Below are 16,910 nucleotides of genomic sequence, written 5' to 3'. Positions count from 1 at the left end.
GCAAACGCTGTTTTTGTTCTACTTTGACATTTATTTTAGTACTCAGGCAATAATATGTTCTACGTCTTTGAGAATTCTTTTATATATGGAAAGATTCTTTTACGTATCTAAATGTTTTTTTTTACGTATGGAGAGCTAAATCACAAACAAGAATGTGTTGACATTAATACAAGGTATCGAATTTGTATCATTAAGTAGTTCCATCTATGTTGCTTTTTTCTACGCTTCGTAACAAGTCTTATTATATTTAAAAGAAAAAACAAATCTGCAAATTTTTTTCCCGATTGCAAAGGCTGGCTTGGAGGTTCGAACCTGGTTTACTTTTCTCCGAAGATACTCGAAAGTTAGAAAATTTTTGCCTCAAAACAGCAATAAAGAATGCGCCCAACCTTTCTGAGACAAGGTGTACGTGTCCTGAATATTTTGTAAGATGAGTCATGTTAAAACATATATAAGATGTACCCTCTGTTATGTTTGTATTATTTTCTCCTAACTTATATGTCTACTTACCAGACCTTGTTTCGAGCATAAAATCACACAGAAGGTAAAAAAGAAAAGGAAGGGGATTAAACTAAATTTAGATTAATTTTGATACCTAATTAGTTTTGTGCCTGATAAGTTAATAAACAGAACGTCCCGTACAAAAGTACCCGGCGCCTCCACAATAAAATGAATTTATGTGTAGAGGCAAATAATGGATCGGGATTTATCCTTTCACCAATTTATTATAAAATTTATTCTTTTGTCTACAAAAGTTTTAATAACTAAGTTTCTCTATAATGACCAAAGTTTCCAAGTTATAATGTTCTGTACGGGTAACCCCTTAGCTTCATAGCAGCCTTCACGAGGTACGGTACAACCTAAGGTAAATCCATTAGCTTGAAAGCAGCCTCCAGGGTTTAGTTGTAGTTAGGAGAACCTCTTACCTTTATAGTAGACTCTAGGCTTTAGAATAAGTTGCGATCAATTGGTCGACTGATGTCAGGTCTCTACGTCGTCCCTCTTTTATTTGTCCTCCTCTGTTTGCTCGTCCTTCTCCGGATCCTTTCGTGGGGTCCATCTACTTTCGGTTTCGTTCGTGTCTTCCTCATTAGTGTATCTGCTTTTGTAAATAATGGCACGTGTTGTTGTACATGTGCCTTTGTTGTGATGTGGGTTCCTTACAATATATGGTGGGAGATATTTGTGCAAATGCATTTTATTGGAAACACATGACCGCCTACGGCATGCTACACTCTTCAGGCAGGATTGGAAAATTGGGCGTCCAACTGTTTGAAAAGAAACACGGCGGGTCTGGCCAAGTTTTATGCATAAGAGAGATGTTTGATGACAGCAACAGCGGCAACGGATGCTACCTTGCAGACAGTACAAATTAGTACCTATCGCTGTGCAGGAGACGCACAGTGATCAGTAAACGCAATTAGTGACAAGATCATCGGCAACCTATGATATTTTGCACACAGTATACAATACTGCCTATGGATGCACAAGAGACGCAAAGCGGGTAGTAAACGCAATGGATGACACAGCATCAGCGCATACGGATGATATCTTACAACATACAACACTACCTATTGATGCGCGAAAGATGCATAGTGGTCATTAAACGCAAGGAATGACAAGATCAGCGGCAAGAGATGCTACCTTGCACACAAAATACAATACTGCATATGGATGAACGAGAGAGATTAACAGTGGCTAGTAAACGCAACGGACAACAAAATACCAGCGGCAACAGACGCTATCTTGTACACAACATACAATACTGCATATGGATGCACAAAGATGATGAACAGTGGCTGGTAATGTATAAGAAAACATCAACGGCAACGGAAGCTATCTTGTACACACTATACATTACTGCATATGGATGATCAGTAAACGCAATGAATGACAGAACATCAGCGTTAGCGGTTCCGTAATATGCAGTGTGAAGGAATACTGAAAATAAAACATGGCGGCGGTTGTTACCTTATGGAATATAGCGATTAGCGTGCAATGCTTAGCATGACTGACATGTAGTTTCAATGATAGCGAGCTCATTTTCCCACCACTTATATGTTAGTCCGTTTATGTGCATGGTACGTAATGTTGTATAGATCTGCGCGGTGGTTGGTATATATGATGGCTAAAACTTAGTATCAGCGTCACCGGTTCATTTTTTACACCATGCATATATTATGCTCTTTATGTCATTGCACGTATTGATACAAACGAGTTATACACAGTGGCCGGCAAACATAATGGATGTTACTTAGCATCAACGGGTTATCTTTCCCGCCAGTGATATATTAGTATGTTTTTATGCGTTGTACGTATTAATGTATAGCACATAGGCGCAGTGGCCGGTATACATACCGGCTAGCAATTAATTTTGACGTGAACGTCAAAATTTCCCGGCATTGATGCGCTGTATGTAATAAAGCATATATGTGCAATGGGCGGCAAATCTACTAGCTACCACTTAGTATATGCGTAAACGTTAAAATTTCCCACCAAGCATATATTAGTACGTTTTTAAGTATGGTACGTATTGATGTATAGGAGATATATATAGTGCATAGCAAACATAATGGCTACCCTTAAATATTTACGTAAAGGTTAAAATTTCCCAGGATGCTTATATTAGTACGTTTATTATGCCTTATAGGTAATGAAGTATAGAAGATTTGCGCACTATTATTGCGATCGTGTTACATTTTCCTGAAACCATATATTATGCATACCATGATGTGCAGTATATATACACATGTACTATACAATTATCCAGCTGATTATTTACCACAGTAGGTAATGATACTTAGAGCATACACGTTAACGGAAACAAAACCCGACTGTCACTAATGTAAAAATGGAACTCGGAATAAAATGTTGACGTTAAGAAACGCTATTGTTAGCCGATAAATTAAAATGTTAAACTTCCCCACTAACATTACTTTATTTGGCGCCCAAGCAATTGTTTTGAAACTGGTATCGGGTTGGTTTACACTCCTACCGTCAGCAGGCTTTTTCTTTGGCGCCACCAACATTGTCGTCTCCGCTAATTCTTTTGTTTTCCTTCCCTACCGTTCCCTTTATCATACAATTCTTTTGAAACCGGTATCGCGTTGTTTTGTTTTCTGTCGTACTGTCAGCAAAGTTTCTTATTAGCGCCATAAAGATTCTTCGTCTGCGGTATTCCTTTGTTTTCCTCCCTGTCATAAAAGTTATTATATTAAGGATGGCAGGAATTTCTTTTGGTTGTTACTACACCTGCTTGAACATGTTGAAACTTGTTTGAACCAGTTTATTGTTCCTTTGTCGCGTAATATATATATATATATATATATATATATATATATATATATATATATATATATACCGAATTGTTCAGGGAATTTTATATATTTGCTGGCGAGGACACATTCATAACGTGTTTTATTGCATGGATAAATATAAGCTAATATTTTTATTATGCATAAGATATCGAAGTTAACACATGTTAGAATATTAAAGAGAGAGAAAAGAGCAGCAACTGCAGCAGAAAACTATTGTAGCATATCAACTGTATTCTTACAGTTGTGCATACCTAAGGAAGATTTTTAACAATGGCAGAGAGTGAACTAATAAACGCAAGAAGCAGCGACAACAAGTGGAAAAACGCCCAAAGCAGAAAAATGCATTTTTGTGAGATTTTCATCAGAGTTAGCAGATTAAATTAGAACATGTTAAGTATATTTATATCATACATATTTGATAAATTAAGTTAGAAATGTCATTACCGAAGTTTTAACCCTAGATCACAAAGGCTGTTTTTACCCAACGTTATTACAAAGGCATAGTCTGACGGACTACTTTGGGTAAAAAAGATGCATATTTACAATGAAAAGTACAGAAATAAGTACATTCAATAGACAAAATGGTATGGGTGAACACGAATTACGTATAAGGTATGTCAATTGTTCGAAACAGTATAATACCAACATATTCAGTCATATTAATTTTTCACATAGGTAGAAATAGCTGCAGCATTTAGCACTAGATATTCCAAGATACATCTAAAGGACCTGATATTCACAACAGATACTGACATTGTTATCCAAACATGGCTTTTGAACAGCAAGAACAAATGCATTGCCATACGCCTGAGCCTTGGAGGGCAAAGAACACAAATCTTACTTTCTTGCCATTTGGGGTGGTCCTTGAACTCGATTTTATAATGAACCATCTTACTCTTCAGAATCTCTAAATTCAAGCCAAAGAATAAAAAAAATTTGAGACTAGTCACATTTTCTTTATCAGAATTGAAATCTGGGTCGCCGTCAGTAACGTCCATGTCTTCATGAATATCCGTTTTTCAAGGCCCAGAGGAAGTTTCGCTTATTCTATCCTCAAAATAAAGATTCCTCGAAATATTTCAAAATTTTATCCTTCTCAAGGTCCATTTTGTTTCCCAACAGTTGAAAACGAAACATCACACACTAAAACAGAGATTGAAAATGAAAAGAAATCTAACTTTTACGTCCCACGGATATGCCGGTTAGGCTAAAGGAGACGGTGATGATGAGCGAAATGGTGGAATGAAGTGGGAGGAAACGGGAAAACCACAAGAAAACCAACAAGTACGGTGTTTGTCCACCACAAAGTCCACGCGGCGCGAGCTGGGATCGAACCAGGGACCCCAAGCACCGGAGGTTAACGCTCTACCACTGAGCCACCGCGCCCCTCAAACACAAAGATTGAATATATAAAGCTTACTTTTTAAGGAATATTAGCTGATGTAACGTTAATCAATACGAATTTTACCTACGTAAACACAAAGGTGTAGTCTGTCATAGGACGCAAATTTACATAGAACGGAAGGACACACGTGCTGAACAATCTACGTCCTACGCTGTCTAGCCACACAATGAAGATACATGGAGTATCAGAAACGGGGAGTGAGGGGAAGGGGTTGAGGTGAGATTTTGGAACTAGTCGCGTGGTCTGCCAGACGACGCCTTTGTAATGTTTGGTTAATGTTTCAAACTTTTTGTTTTTAAAGAAAAATTTAGAATAAATTTACTCAATTGGAATAAAAGTAATGCTTTCCGAAAATTGTACTTATTTTATACTTGCAAGAATATTCTAGTGCAATTTCATTAATTTAGTAGATGAAAACATACTCGTACTACGACTTTTTTGTTTACGTAATGCAAATTTTATCTTTTAAGAATGAACATTCACATAAAGGAAAACAAAATAAGATGAGCTTTTAAACAATGAACTTGTATTACATATGTTGTATTTATTTTTTTTGTAAAATACTTAAAATTAATTTCTATATTTACAAATGGAATTCCTTAGAATCACTTGTAAATGCCTTCAACGAAACCGATGAAATTTACCTGACGGATGTGAATGAAGGCTTGCACACGAATGAACGCGTGTTGAAGACTTGGTGGCGTATCATGGATAGGCAACGCCAGGGACTACGGGGAACTGAAAGGCATGATTCCTAGCTTTCTAATCTTTTTCAGGTTTTTCAGAATGATCAAGTACTGATATTACAGTATTGTATGTCTACTTTTGATATCGTTGATTTGTTCACACATGGATTATTCCCTGCACAAGTTATGTACCAGTGAGCACATGATAAATTTGTACACTTAAATTATTTAAATCAAGGACAAGTTGATAGTATAAGTGCAACGAAAGTAGCGGAATTTTGTAACTATGACACGAGTTTTATTTTGATTAATAATGTGGTGCCATCTGCTGGTCAGAGTTCCGTAACTTCAGTCCGCCAAGAAATTCAATCCTTGAAAAATACACTTCAAGAACTTAATTGAGGAAATTATTAATGAGCAAATAATTAGCGAAGCAGATGGTACACACGTGAATCAAAATTCCACTGTTGTAGTTAATCCCGATGAACATGTAACATATGATTACGTGGAGGCCTTGTTTAATGAGTTATCTGAAATTGTACAAAATCAAGTGAATGTTGCAGTTGAAGTAGAATCAAGTGTACAATCTCCACGCGATACTCGGGTTTACGAGATGAGGTCTCCACAGGCCGGGACATCTGGCTAAGTTCCTATGGGGCAACGTAGCGCCTAGAGAGATGTTCAAAATACAGGGGAAGGTAACTTCAAAATTGAAGGTGAAAGCAGAAAAAAGTTTAACTTGGTGGGACATGAAATTGCGGTAAGACCAAGGGGAAACCAAGAAATCAAAAATCCTGCGGCCAATGGTGAAAATTTCATAAACTTCCCATTGAATAATGTACTTATCGATGCGAGACCTGATTATTTTGTTGAGATTTACATTGATTCCTCTACTAGTAGAGACAACAAGGTAATATATGTTCCACGGAGACGCCGGAAAGATATTCCCGTACAATCGATATTAGCTTATATTACTAGAGTTCTAAATAGTAATGAAGACTTCCTCCTAGGCGAACATGTGCCGTTGTTTTCAAATAGAACACGTGATGTTCGGTGCTGAAAGAAGTAGAAGTATTAATTCCTCAGTGAACAAATATTTACTCCTGAAAGATACTTTGGTTCAGTATTTGGTAGATCTTCCGGGTAGCGAGACGGACAATCCTTGCCTAAGAGTATCGCTTGGGCAATAGCTAAGCATACTGGCTCTAGTATTAATATAAGCCAGTTAACAAACACAACTCGGAACATTAAAACTTAGAGCTATTGCCCTGTGTACGCGTGCAGGTGTTAGCATTAAAGGGAAAAATGATTCCGATTTTAATGATGTGGATTTATTTCAGAAACATTTGAGTCCCAATTACCAAACTATAATTTAAGAAAAAGTTCCCGAAGACAAACGAGAATTTAGAGCACGTTAGCCAAAAACAAAAGTACAACGACCAGATGTTCAGGGAGCAAAACCTATTTATATATATTATGACGAAAGAGGAAATATTGGTAATTCCGAACCAATTAGAGCTATCACTTCATTTTTAAGAAGTAGAAAGTATTGTTTAAATTGTTTAGTCGGTTATGATCAAAGAAGTGCGACACCTAAGTGTGAAGTAATGTGTTCATCTTCTGAACATTGTCATAAAGTATATATTAACATGGATAGTTAAGTGTAATGCAGGCAACAGATATTTTACCAGGGGTGAATGTTTTGATGATCACTTAGGTGATCAAGTTGGCAAGAGTGTGTGTGAATATGTTAAAGTTTGCACCAACTGTAATGCCATGTATAATTTAAGAAGACGGAAATCGATCATGCGTGTCGTGATTACCTTTGTAATACATGTCGTGAGGATGTACAGGAAGTTCACACTGCGAGGAAAGTGAAACCAACACATATCAAGTGGTTTCTTCATACTATGTATGATGTGGAGACTGCTCAAGCCGGAAAGTGAGCGTGGGGGCGAGAGCATGCACTGTCCCTAGTTTGCCTTAGACATGTTTGCCATGCATGCATAAACAACTGATGAGCCTTGCAATATTTGTTATGAAAATGGTAAACGTTCGTTTTCTTTTAAAACCATTGATGAGTTAATTAGGTATATTTCATTATATAGACCCATATTTAGTACGATCTGAGTAGTAACACAGAACGTAGCCGCTTTGACAACATCTTCTGTTGGAGATGTCATCGAGTTCAAGCATGTTAATCCAAAAACCTCAATTTAGGGTCAAAGATTTTTAGTATTTCTATTCGAGATAATCATTATCATGATTTACTTATTTCTCGGGGTTAAGATGTCTAAACTCCCGAAGAAATTAAGGCTTAGTAGAAATTTAAAGAAGGGAGATTTCCCATATTTATTTAATACTTTGGTGAATCAAAATTATGTAGGAGCTCATCCCGGAAGAGAGTACTATGATCCTGAACCTCGTAGTACTGAAGAAAGTGGTTCGAGGCATGGCACGAAGAACGTGTACGATCGGGAGAGCAATCTAATTTGCAAATGAAAATGCTGGAGTACTGCGAAAATGATGAGAATTATTAAGAGCACAGAAGCAGTTATTAAATTTACAAATATTATTGAAGAGAAAACGCATGGACTACAATGTTTTGTCATTTCGTCGACAATTGCAAGTTTAGCCATGCAAACGTAATGTACATCATATCTTCCAGAAGAAGGTATCTGATATACCGCGTTTGATCTTCCATCATAAAACAAAAACTAGTGAAGAATCAATGAAATTACTAAAATATATAGAACACGAATTGGGTATAGAAATCCAGCATGCTGGACGAAATGGAGAACAATCGATTGGAAGGTATAATGTTGACGGATACCACGAAGAGCTCAACGCTGTCTGAGTAGTCTATGGGATGTTTCTGGCACGGCTGTAAAATTTGTTTCCCGGCCCGTAAAACACATTCGAGTGAAGGTATAAATATACGGAACTCCGTCGTGAATATGTCACGAAAACTCTACAAATAAATTTGTATGAGATATGAGAGTGCTCTTGGGATGATAAAGTAAGCACAGATGTAGAGTTGCAAAAGTCCTTAAAGAACATTGCACTATTGCAAGCGACTTTCTTATTTCTAAGAGTTGCTACAACAGAGGACGTACGGAAGTCTTTCGCTTGTACGTTGAGTGTACGGAAAACGAAAACATTTTCTATTACGATATTACATTGTTATACCCGTAATGGCAGGGAAACCTCTTTGAATGGGACCACCTAAGGTACATAAGTGGTCAGTTTTCCCATATGTGGGAAAATTAACGGGATTGTCAAATGTACCGTATTGGCCCCGAAACAATTCTTCTTTCCCGTTCTACCGTACGTGGCGCAAGGACGATTACTATTCGAGCTTTCCAAATCATGTATAGAAGAAATTATTGACAGTTGCACACAGCGAAAAAATGAAATGAAATCTTTGAGTTTTACGTCCCACGGTTATGCCGGTTAAGCTAAAGGAGACGGTGATTATGAGAGATGAGTGAAATGGTGGAATGAAGAAAGTGGGAGGAAACGGGAGAACCCCGAGAAAACCCACGAGCACGGTGTTTGTCCACCACAAAGTTCACTTGGCGCGGGCTGGGATCGAACCCGGGACCCCAAGCACCAGAGGTAAACGCTCTACCACTGAGCCACCGCGCCCTCAATGCACACACAGCAAATATGAACGCGAAATGAGTGGTACTTTTTTACACCAGAGCTTCGCCGTGCTCTTGAAAACTTACAATATCGTCAAAATATATGAAATTTTGGAATTCGAGTTGATTGGTTTTGAAGATTGGACTTCACCTACTTTATTGAGGAACGATGTGAATAAGTTTCTTCAAATGAAGCAGGAAGCCTCAGGTTATCCTGCTTGGTGCAAAACTGAAGATAAACAAAAATATATTGACCATTATTATGCCCATGAAACCATAAGATTGAATAAAGAAAACAAGGACGAACCCTCGACTTAGGCAATATTCGAAGTAGTACCTCAATTCCCTTTGCGGTAAATGGGAGCAACGTACAGATATGACGCCCTGTGTGATTATTGATAGTGGGGGAGAATTTCGTAGGTATCCTATAACACCGATATATGAGCTTCATAGTGTTATTCCAGTTGGTGACAAACATCTAATTCTCATATATAAAGAACTGGAAACTGAGAATGTTCCTCTAGAATTTTCCAACCTCATACTTACCGGGTTTGTTACCTCATGGGCCAGGTTACAATTATGACTTGCTAACAACTGTAGGACCGGATTACGTAATTTACTGTGACACTGACAGTATTTTAACGTGTAAAAAAGAAAAGGAACCACCGTTAAAGCTTCGAAACTATTTGGGTGATCTGACCGATGAAATAGAAGAAGGGTGGGAGTTTGAAACGTTCATTGGATTAGGGCTAAAAAAAACTACAGTGCAAGGCTTAAAAAAACCTCTGGGCAATGTCGATACATACACAAAATTACGAGAATTACAATAATGATTGAATTTCTCAAAAAATAAACTGAGAGCTTCTATGGATTAGTGACTGATGAAATTAATTCATCAATTATAGAGAATCCAAATAGTATTGTGTGAAAAATGGGGTTCAAGATCTTTTAACGTAAAGAGACTAAAACCCATCAAGAGGTAAACAAAAAAGAAAATGAATTGACGACATACAAAATGGCGGATCTATACCAAAGACACGAAGTTTACCTCATGGTTATGTACAGTAATTTTAGCGTAACCTATAAGTGATAATGTGTGGATGTTTGACAAATCGCTTCATGTGGAAGATCATAAGAACACTCTGATGTGAACCTACAAATGATTCGTTTGCTGTTCAATTTTTTTCGATCATTTCCTTTGGAAACTCGTTAAACGTGCGAGTGCAAATCATTAATATTCCTACAGAAGCTCATAAGAACATACTGCGTGAGATGATACTAATTATTTATTAATTTATTTTTGTATTTATTCATTCGCTTCATGCAAAAGCTCGCAAACATTAATGCAAAAGTGCATTAATAATCGTATCACCAGTGAGTAAGAATGTGCATATATAAAATATTTTTGTATGCATTCATTTTAAAAGATGTTAAAGTTTCGACATCCCAATACTATTTTAATTACTGGTCCTTCACGTACAGGTAAAACCTGTTTTGTAAATAGTTTATTGAATGAAATGAACAAAATATTTACTATGAAATTTAATGCAATTGTATGGTGTTACGGTGCAGTAATATCGAATTAGGCTGAAGTGTACAAATTCGATATGTAGAAGGAATTCCACATAATGAATAATTTTGAAATACAAGAAAATTCATTATTAATATTAGATCATTTAATGTCTGAAACAAATAGAGATGTTGCAAACTTATTTACAAAATATGCACATCATAAAAATTAACTGTTATTTCATTCTACAAAATTTATTTCCGAAAGGGAAACATCAACGTGATATAAGTTTAGATGCACATTATAGTATTTAAAAATCCGCGTTAGAAATTACAAATACAATATTTAGATAGACAAATTATGCCACGGTATAGTAAACAAGTCGCGAATGTGTTCAAAGATGTAACACGTGAACCTCACACTTATTATTTGACGCAGAAATTATGCATTACATACAAAATTTTTCGTGGTGAAACACTGCATATATATGCAAATGTAAAAGACAATAATTCAGTAGCTTACGTCTACTTTAGTTCAAGATGTTGAAGTGAAACTACACATTGATACTCTTCGTGCCTTGTGCAAATGCAAAAGTGCAAAGGGAAAACAAAGTATAAACATGCATCCGGTGATTTAAGACGTACTATTTTACAAGTTACTAAAATACAATAAAACGCAACATTCCGTTGAATTCGCGTCAGAAGCAACGTTTAAGTAGACATAAAAAGATTTTGCGCGCTTTATCTGAGCAACGTACATCACTTAAGAAGGAAAAGGAAATTTTATTACAAAAACATGTTTTTTTACCATTAATCTTAGGACTATTACTTGGTGCAGTAGCAAATAGTTTATTTGGAAGGTAATTATGTCGGAATGTCGTAAAATGATATCAGTTCTTGAAAATGCTATGCAACAAATGCATGGATATATGAAATAAATAAATTCACATCAATCGCCTTTAGATGAAGAATAGTATTTTAAAACGTAACGATCCTTTAATTTTAATATAAATTTAAACATTCATAAAAAATGGAAATTACCAACAAACATTACAACAGTATTTAAATTATACTTAAGTAGTTTCAGAAAATCCTGAAAAAACGAAGGAAAACAGATGTACTACAAAAACAGTTAAATAGTTCCGATAAAATTTATTGGGATCAATTCGGAACAGTATGTATTCAAGGAAAAACAATACCAGGTTCTAATATAACAGATATCATAAATGATGTATGTACACGGAAATATTCAAGAAATCCTATAGGCATTCATGAATTTAAAAGTTTTAGATGATCTTAATGTGCCGCAAGAATTTATTTTTACACCAATAGTAAAATCACACAGTAAAGTTAAAAAATTACTAAGTCCGTCAATAGTAGCAAATATATTTAAAAATGGGTAAGATTATAAAATATGAAAAGCGTAAAATTGTCGAAATTATACTATGATTATACTATACTATATCCTATATTATATATGATTATACTATATCCTGCTTCTTTATCAAGTATTGAAATATTACAACTGAAATCAAGATCAAAAAAGAAAATTAATGATTGGTTAGCATTTCAAGATGAATGCACATTACATGCACCAGCACGTAGTATTTGAACGTAAAAATTATGTTAGTGCACCGAATGAAACATTACAAATGGATTTAGCAGATATGCAAAATATTGCAAAGTATAACAATTATTCTTTATGTTGCATAGATATTTTTACGGTACGCGTAATGTGTTCCTTTAAAAACAAAAAAGATCCTGAAATGGCAAAAAGCAATCACAATTTTTTTGAAAAATTTAAACTACCCGTGTTTAACGTACAAATTGATTTAGATACAGAATTTTATAATTATCATGTAAAAGGTTCATTTAAATATGAAATTAATCATTATAGTGTGCACTCAGAAATTAAATGTGCATTAGCAGAACGATTTTTAAGAACATTTAAAAGAAAATTGCATCGTTATTTTACTGTTCAAAATACATACCGTTATATAGATGATTTAAATCAATTTGTAACAAATTACAATCATACGTATCATAGTAGTATTAAAATGGTACCTGCAAATGTAAATGATTCTAATAGATCAAGTTTGGAATACGTTGAACCCGGATAAAATGAATAAAAAATTAACATGTAAATTTCATCCGGGTGATTATGTACGTGTTAGTAAATACAAACATGTTAGGAAAAGGATATTCACCAAAATGGTCGCAAGAAATTTTTATTATTGGTAAATGTATTCCGATAAATCTTATTACGTATAAATGAAAAGATTGGAATTGGGAAGAAATTAAAGGCGTATTTTATACACAAGAATTACAAACAGTAAATCTTAGTTCAAACAAAACTTTTTAACTGAAAAAGTATTAAAACGAAAGAAAGGTGTGATGTATGTAGAATGGTTAGGCTATCCGTCACGTATGAATTCGAGGATTAAAACAAGTCCTGTTCAGTCTTCAAAATTAGTTCAATGATAAAACATGATTTGAATGTTACTCTACCTTCAAAGGCTAGTAGTGAGATTTTTAGTAATACAGCTTCATCATTTACAGTAAAGCTTGCAAACCTTTTCACTTAAGTAAGGAAGAATGGTATGTTGCATTAACAACTTAATATACCATTTAGCTTTATCTTCGTGTAAAAGAAAAATGTAATTCAAACCATCATTGATGAACTTGAAATTAATATTGATATAACACCAGGATATTATTCTTCCGTTCAATCTATTTGAGATGATTATTGAACATGTACGCATGTTAAAATAGTATAAAAATAAAAATCAAATTATCATTAAGCATTCTTTAAAAGATCAATGTATAATTGGTATGATATGGATTACAAGATTTACTTGGATTTGTAAGTGAAAATACAACTGAGTTTCGAGATAGTTTTTTTTTAAAAATCTAATGCTGAAGTTCCATTAATAACACGTGCAAAATTTCCATCTAATTTCGTATATACCAGACATTATTAATGTTTGTGTTGGTATAGTAAAACTAGAAAATATTAGTCCGATACTACATAAAGTTAGTGCGTATAATATTCAACATGGACGTGTAAAAAGTTTTCTATTTCACACAGCACATTATGTTAAAGTTGAAAAATAATTTAAACACGACTGAAGTAAATTTAAAACATGAACACGGTTTAAAATTGCCATTTGAATTTGAAACTTCAAACATGACACAACTTTAAACGAAACCGATTTCTGAAAGTATAGATAGTTTTTAAATGACACTAGTTTCAAATGATAGCATTGATGTGTACCCTAAAAATAATCCGTCACATTTTATAAACAAACTAAAATATCAAATTATCACAAACTTATCGGTATATAGGATTAAGTGAATTACATGTTCTTTTAACATGTTATAATGTTACCGATGCTGAAAAAGTTGTAAAAACTGGTGGTAAAAACTAAAGAATGCTGAACTGTAGAAAAGTAAAATTATAAGTGGATATTATCCGACCGTACATCATATCACTGATGAATTAAATAACGTATCAAAAGATATAAAAAAATTGTTGTGCAACCAGAATGTAGTAAACGCATTGAATCGGTTACATTGTCACCAACATTAGACTACATTTAGGTTTTCCTGAAAATAAAAATCTTGTACTTCATTCTCGCGGATTTAAACAAACGTACGTTGATATTTGTTATCCACATCAAATTTTTATTTATACTGATATAATACAATATCAGTTTTTAGGAGATACAAAAAACATTATTACGTATTGCAAAATATCAAATATTAAATACAGTAAAGTGCGAACAATAACACTTCAAGATAATCAATTATTTGCCTCTTGCAAAATTTTCCTTCAACACTACTAAAAGACCATGCAGGGCAAAATTCGCCATTTCGTTCTAGAACAATGAGTGTAATACTTCATTTTAAGCGCTCTCCTAAAATATAATTCATTAAAAAATGAAACTTAGACATTACGGACGTGGTATCCCATACTTTTCAGGACCTGTATATCAACGGGGTCGCGGTATAGGTAGTTTCTTCCAAGGATTATTTCGTTTTACATTACGATTTCTTAAACAAGGTGCAAAAACATTAGGTCGTTAAGTATTACAAACGGGAATACAAGTAGCGGGTGTTGTATTAGAAGATAAACCATTTAAAGAATCTGTTCGCGCATGTTTAAAAGAAGCTGGTGAAACATTAAATACAAAAGCTATTAACAAAGTTGGCCAATTACTAACTGGAAGTGATAAGAGACGGGCACGCAAACATAAAGCTCCAGGAATTGTAAGGTTGGAACTCCAACAAAACGTAAGCGCACAAACGAAAAGGAAAAAGGAAAATAAGTCGTGATTAGAGATATATTCTCATAATGCCATTACTTAATTCAGACAGTGTAGAATGTTGCACCAATGATTTGAATTTATTTAGTACACCAATGGCACAAACTGTAATTGAATCTTCAATCACTGATAAATTTCGACCAATTTCAACATTAACTTCTGATGGTCCTATTGATTTTTTTATTACAGGTGAATTTATTCATACGGCATATCTTTATGTTCGTTGTAGATTTACAAAACCCGATGATACATCTTTAGGTGAAAATGATGTAGTAGCACCACCAAATAATTTCTTAATTCATTATTTAGTCAAATTGACATTTCATTAAATGATAAATTACTTCATCGGTATTTTATCCTTATCGTGCATACCTTGAAGCATTGTTAAATTATTCCCGCAATGTTACTGATACACATTTGAAATTAGGTATGTGTTAGAAAGATACCGCTAAACAATTCGATACATTAACTGCTGATGATGCAGGTTTTCAACAAGGTGCTAATTAAAAATAGTAAATTATTTAAAATGTATGGTTGACTGTATATTGATATTTCTGGCCTACAAATGAGCCTACAGAAAAAATATTTTTCCCAATACATCACAACAAATTTAAAAATTTCAAAGTTTCATTTCGAGATGAGGATGGTAACTTGATTGATTTTGGAGGAGCTCGTATAACTGTTCTCGCTGTTAAATAGTTACAATTTTGTATATATATCTTTGGTAATGTTAAAAGTAGGATAAGTGATATTAGTACTAGTGAAGATAAATTAAAACTATTAGATAATTTAAATAATGTTCTTAACGTAAAACAACTTAAATCATTAGAAGCCAATATTAATAGTCAATTATAAAACGATAGAAAACAATTTGAAGATGTGTTAAAAACGTTACAAGACACATCACGGAAGATGCGATTGATGCTAAGATGTATGCTACATAAGAAGACTGAAATGTTGAAGAAAGACACCGAAAAATTAATAATGCAAAAAGAAACTATACCTCTACTATGTCGATTGAGAGCTAAAAACGTTAAGGAGCCAATCTTTAGAATATTTACTCTCTTTAATGGCTGCAAATTTCTCTATAATGGTCAAATAATGCATATGGAATTAAGCTTTGACAGATATTTTCTAGACATATATTTGGGTGATACTTTGATTGAAGAGTTACCTTTTAGCTTTAACAAGAACGATATAATTACGATTAAATCAAATAAATATTCTGCTATGGAAGAAGGACAATTATCTTTTGTTGTAATGTATATAGAAAGAGACCTTTCGTAAAAAAAGCATGTGGTATAGAATAAATATGGATATTTTTGGTAACATTAAAAGTAGAAAAGAAGTTTTTACATCAAATTATAATCCTGGTTTGATTTTAAGAATAAAAGATTGGTTAATGTATCTAATGCTATCGATAAACAAGACGTTGTAACATTAGAACAGCTTGAATAAGCGAAAGAAGAGTTTACACGAAAAGAAGCTGTAGGATTACCATGTCGATTGGCAGATGATGATGTTGAAAAACCAGTCTTTTTGTATATAATTTAGCTGCTGCCTACAAATTTCTTTATAGAGGTAGGTTAGTGCATATAGAATTAAGTCTCAATTCATATCTTATAGACACATATTTTTAAATGACATTCTAGTTGAAAGTTTTCCATTACACTTTAATATGAATAATCAGTTAACAATTAGACCATCCAAAGATTCTGATCTGAAACAAGGCAAATTATTAATGCTTATTATGTATATGGAAAGAGAAGATGAAAATATATCAAGTGATGATGATAATGTTAGGAGTGTAGTATTAGGTAATGATGAATTTTAAATTTCTGTATAATAAACAGGATGTATTGTGTTAAATGTAAGAAATCAACAGATAGGAAGAAAAATACCATTAGAATAGCACAAACAAAGAATGGAAGATATATTAAGAAAGGTGTTTGTTCTGTATGTGGTGTTACTAAATCTCAATTCTTTAAAAAGAAAGATTGACTAGAAGAAGGTAAAGGTATTAG

The 16,910-nt window shown here is 34.0% G+C and overlaps 1 protein-coding gene and 1 non-coding gene across 2 annotated transcripts in view; one reads left to right on the top strand and one right to left on the bottom strand.

Annotated features, from left to right (window-relative positions):
• Positions 1 to 16,910, top strand: part of LOC145688213 (uncharacterized) — a 392,276-nt gene that overhangs the window by 360,506 nt on the left and 14,860 nt on the right. The gene's annotated exons all lie outside the window — the stretch shown is intronic.
• On the bottom strand, positions 4,632 to 4,703 carry TRNAR-CCG (transfer RNA arginine (anticodon CCG)). The gene has a single exon. It is a non-coding gene; the product is annotated as a tRNA-Arg (tRNA).

Source organism: Thermobia domestica, chromosome 6 (assembly GCF_964235325.1).
Source record: "Thermobia domestica chromosome 6, izTheDome1.hap1.1, whole genome shotgun sequence".
Taxonomy (NCBI): domain Eukaryota; kingdom Metazoa; phylum Arthropoda; class Insecta; order Zygentoma; family Lepismatidae; genus Thermobia; species Thermobia domestica.
The sequence above is the reverse complement of the archived record's forward strand: the minus strand, read 5'-3'. Positions and strand labels throughout refer to the sequence as shown.